We start from the raw sequence: 5418 nt of genomic DNA, 5'->3' as shown, positions 1-5418 counted from the left end.
GACTGAAGTCTCCTTCCTAGTTTTTTCAAACAATGGTAGTTTACTCTGTATCTCAGTAGTGCCTATAGGGAAAAGAGCATGGGATTTGTAGACAGGAAAGTAGATATGTCTGCTTGGCATGCTGCTCCCCTCTATGTCCACCACATCCGTCAGATTCATTCCACCCTGTTTTGACCAGTTCTGTGCCTGGGAAGCTGACCTCTTTTGGTTGCCTCATCTGAAATCCTTACTCTGTGGCTTCTGCTTTATTTTGGCACATTGGAGGTACTGGCAGGGGACTGGAAGGTGACAAGAGGGCAGGATCAGAGTATTTCTTCGCTGGCTTTATGCCTGCTTTGTCACAATTCTGGCAGTACCTGTGTTCACTGTCCGAGGCCACAGCTCCTGCCACACAGCTCCTCTCATGGTGGCAGCTCTCACCAGGCTCCGGGAACATTGTTTCCCCTCTTCAGGCCTCGGCGTGTAGTCCTGCTTCCTGCTTTTAGTCCCTGAGTGCTTTACCATCTTTTTTTTTTTTTTTTTTTGGCCCCCTTAGCTTTACTCTTCAATTATTTTCAGTCAAATCCTTGAGATGTGCCATCTATTTCCTGCCGGGACCACAAAGGATACATTCAGGCTGTTGGACAAGTCAGATAATCTCTTTGACCTTTAATTTCCTTTATCTGTAAAACTGGATAATACCTATATTGTCCACCTTGAAGGGTTGTTAGGAGGACCAATCATGCATGTGAATTGTAGAGTGTCATAAAAATGCAAACCATGGGTAGCGAATCATCTGTTAATGTTGATTTCCCAACCAGCTTTCTTTAGGCACTTCATAAGTTTTTCTTACCTTCCTCTCTTGATAAATTGATACAAGCTTTGGGAGTGCAATTTCACATTGACTAAAGGCAAGCAGAAGTGGGAACGGGAATCCTCTATTCCATGCATTCGAAAGCTAAATATAAAGCATCCTTAGGTTTATCATGTCTCTGCTCCCCTTCTCAGCAGTATGTAGTTCAGACCTGGGAGGGCGGTATAGAAGATCTTAACATACCTTTGTTTCTGCCTGGAATTTTTACCCTTGATAATAATTTCGTCAAACAAAATTCCCCCATAGTACAGTGCATGTATCACTTACATCTCTATGAGATTGTAAAGCTTCTTTATAATGTTTCTGAGGATATGGGATCCTATCCTATATATATATTTTTTATGACTCATAGTAACTCTCATACTGTTAAGTACATATTTGATAAAGTAGATACTTGGGAAATGGATGGCTAGGTGTGAAGTGCACATTAGTTGATATTGAGATTTCTCAAGCATGATAATGGGCATTCACTGGTTTTATGCAAGAGCATGCTCTCTCTGATTAGCGTGGCCCTCTCTTTGCATGCATGGAAAGTATTTGTTTAACAAATGAATATTTTATGGACATCTGTTGTGTTTTATGTGTGTATTTTATTGTGTGATTTGGCACATGCAGGACTAAAATTCATGAGGATAAATTCTTCCTCTCTGTCCCCATCTTACTAGGTTGGAACCCAGTAAAATGATGTTACAAAACAAAATAAACATTGAGAATGAAGAATGCTTTTCCATCTAGTCTTCCCAAAGCTAATTAAGACAACTAGTGCTGCTCCTGAAGACTAGGTAAACCCAAACCCAAATGTTCAGGGGAAGCATTTACATTTCAGAATGTTAGGCCTGGGAATAGTGAGTGCTGGTTTACCCTCAGCGCCGGCTCTAGAAAGGGTACACAGACAATGGTATGAGAGGTATTTGGCTCACTGATCCTTCCTTTCTTTGTTTTCTTACTTCTGGGTAGGCACAATGCACTCCAGAGAACCCTTGCTATTTTTTGTTCCCACATTCTTACTCTTTCAAAAATAAAAAAGGAAAAATAACTGAGATAATCAGGGGCTACATTAAGGGCCCTTGGGAGGTCCAGACTGATCCTACTAATTTCTCTCAAGGAGAGGCTATGTAAAAACAAAATCAACGGCCTAGTTGAAGGGGCAGTATAAAAGTTTCTCCTAGTTTGCTGAAGTCACCGAGGTGCTGAGGAAAGTGAAGAAATGCTTAGACCCTAAAATAACTTTGATAAATTTAAAAAGGGGCCAGAAATATAAAATGGTAGGAATATATGTGTTTATGCATGGTATAAAGAAAGAAAAGTGTAATAGAGGGGTCATGGTAGATTAGCAGCTGACTGAGAGTAACATTCCAGTGTTACAGACAAGAGCACAGGACTACTGGGAAGTTCCAAGAGGAAAAGAGAATGTATGAGCTGGATACATTTCTAAGTTATTTGTTATAAACAGTAATGCCACAGAGGTTTAGACAATGGACAGATTAAAACAAAAAGAACCATCAGGGAACATTCCTTGAAGAAGATGAGCCCAACTGGCCTCTGAAGGGTTGGATTAGTGGAAGGCAGAACTGTGGGGGTGATGAAATGCCACACACCTTCCCATGGGAGGGTTTATACATTAAAGCAAAGAAAACTGTTCAAATAGAATGCCCAAGAGAAAGTAATGAGATGATTTTGGAAAGTTTTCTCTCCTTCACCCTTCTTCTACACAGACCCTAGACAGAGAATCAGTCTACCTGATAGTTAATGGTGGTAATGTTCCCAGAACCAAGCTGGGTCTGGCTGCGTTTTCTCAAGGCCCAATAACGAGAAGCAGACAAACTGGGAAAGAAGGGAATGTATTGCTGTAACCAGATACAGGGAGAAGGCTGGAGATAATTCCACCAGACCAACTCTGTTACAGTTTTCTTAGTGCTTATATAGGTTGGGGTTATGTGCCTACGTGCAGTGTAGCATTCACCTAAATCTATTGGTAACTAATTTCGTTTCAACTAGAAGGTCAGAGGCAAAAAAAAAAAAAAAAGCTTGCTAAATCCGAATAAGCTGTGATAGCTCCAGGACCTTCAAGTCCTGTCTACTGTGGTACTGGAGTAATGATTTCTATCTTATCTCTTTTACAGCTTGGTCCAGAGAGCTGCCTTAGACTCTCTAATAAATCTATTCAAACAGCTGCCTCTGTTACCTTGACTCGTCTCAGATTTTGTTGACCCAAGATGGGTATCAGCCCTAGAAGTGTAAGACTGTCTCTTAGATTCCTTATTTTGGCTTGCTCCAGGTTAGGGAGAAGCCCATACAAGGCTCCCACTTACCATATGTTTCATTTCTAGCTTTGATGTCTGGGCACTGATTTCCTAAGGTTTAACTGTTTGCTTAATGTTCAGTCAGCTCTGTGGAAATTTGTCTGTGTGTTTGAAGTGCTATGCAGGCCTGTCTGTGTGATTGTCATGCAGGCCTGTTTGTATGATTGTCAGGGAGAATTGGCCTGCCACAGTAAGGCAGGGAAGCATTCATTCAGGGTTTTCTTAATGGAGAGGCTGAAGGGAATGTCTTGGTCTGCTCACGCTCCCATAACAATACCATAGACGGGGTGGCTTAAACAACAGAAATTGATTTCTCACAGCTCTGGAGGCTGGGAAGTTCAAGATCAATATACCAGCAAGATAGGTTTCATTCTGAAGTCTCTTCTCTAGGCTTGTAGGTGGCTACCATCTTGCTGTGCGTTCACATGACATCTTCTTTTTGTGTGCTCAGAGAGAGAGAGGAGCTCCAGTTTCTTCCTCTTCTTTTAAGGGCGCTAATCCCATCATAGGTACCCCACCCTTATGACATCATCTAAACCTAATTATCTCCCAAAGGCCCCACCTCCAGATACCATCACATTAGAGTTTAGGGTTTTAACATAAATTTTGGGAGGATACAAACATTCAGTACATAACAGGGAGTAAGTCAGTTGCAGGAAAGGGAACTCATTATTCTGTTGGAGGCATCTGGAGAAGCTGTCATGTGAAAAAGGGAAAAGGTAGGCAAACAGCAGGAGGAACAGTAGAATCCTGACTACATGGTTATTTAAGAAACTGGGCCCAGAATAACAGATGAGAAGATGTGACATATCTAGAGTTCATTGACTAGCCATAGGAACTAACTGGCAAACTAGGGACTGCTTAGTCAGACAAAAGAATCAGAATGCACAGGAGTTGATTGGATATGGAAAAAACAAATGTAAGGACCGATGTCTGCATCTAGAATTCAGACAGAATTAATTCCAGGGAAGGAGAAGTTTCTTAAGTCACTTCATGATGGTTTGATTGCCAAGGAAGGACACTTTAGGGTTATACAGGAAATAATTTTTGACATGTAAGGCCAGGAATTAAAGGCAAAGAAGCAGTTGCAGAGTAAGCACAGAATGACCCATATTCAAAGAGGGTACAGTCCTGAAGCAGAGACCTGGAGTACTATATTGTACTTAGTGGAAATGGGGGAAATGGTGCAAAGTTAACACTCTGGTATGGGGTTAGGGAAAGGATGTTTTTACAGAGAGGGCTTAGAGTCTTGACCTAACCCTAACCTAAATGACTGGTGAGATATCCTGGGAACACATTGTGACATAGTTCAAAGTGAGACACCAGTAAAGAGATCAGTGATCCTAGGATCTCTCACTTTTAAGCATAGTATCATTATAGACAGGAGTGGCCTTTCATTTAATACCGCTGAAACTCGATTACACTGGGGCCTATGGGGGGTGGGAGGAAGGAGAGCATCAGGAAGAATAGCTAATGGATGCTGTGCTTTAATACCTTGGGGATGGGTTGATCTGTACTGCAAACCATCATGATACACGTTTACCTGTGTAACAAACCTGCACATCCTGCACATGTACTCTGGAACTTAAAATAAAAGTTGGAAAAAAAAGAAAGAAATTCTGTTACTTTGACTAGCTATCTTTCCCCCACAACCTAAGAAAGCTCCAAAAGAAGACAGTGACAAATAGAAGAGCAGCTGAACATCTAAGGCCTAATACAAAGAGGAGGATATTAATGTACTTGATGGAGAAGGAGACCAATTTCTCTTAGTATAATGTGCTGCCCTCGAACATTAAACCAATTTATACAGGATCAGTGCACTCCAAAGCAGGCAATGTGGCATGCATACTCTGCATTTGTCCAAATGTGCATTATCAAAATGCTAACAATAATTCATAATAAAAATCACTCTAATGAAAAAATACACAAAAAGAATGTGAAACTCTATACATTTAAGATGATATGAGCTATAAAGTTTAAATTTACATTCCTATTTCTACCGGTAAATATGTCATATTTATTGGGATAAATTCCACAAATAGTTTTTTAAGAAAAAAATAGTCAAACTAAATTTCTGCTGCAGCTGTAGAATCTACATTACTCTGTGACCTCATTCTGAGACAGTGCAACCTGGATAACTTATGGTGGCTTGAATAAATGGAAGAGATATATATGTACTCTCTGCATACGTGCATGCATGTGTCTGTGTGTGTGTTTTTCCATTAAATTTTAAACCCTCTTTCTCACTCATTGCTCTACCAT

This window comes from Gorilla gorilla, chromosome 19, assembly GCF_029281585.2.
Source record: "Gorilla gorilla gorilla isolate KB3781 chromosome 19, NHGRI_mGorGor1-v2.1_pri, whole genome shotgun sequence".
Lineage (NCBI taxonomy): Eukaryota > Metazoa > Chordata > Mammalia > Primates > Hominidae > Gorilla > Gorilla gorilla.
Note: the sequence above shows the minus strand (reverse complement) of the source record.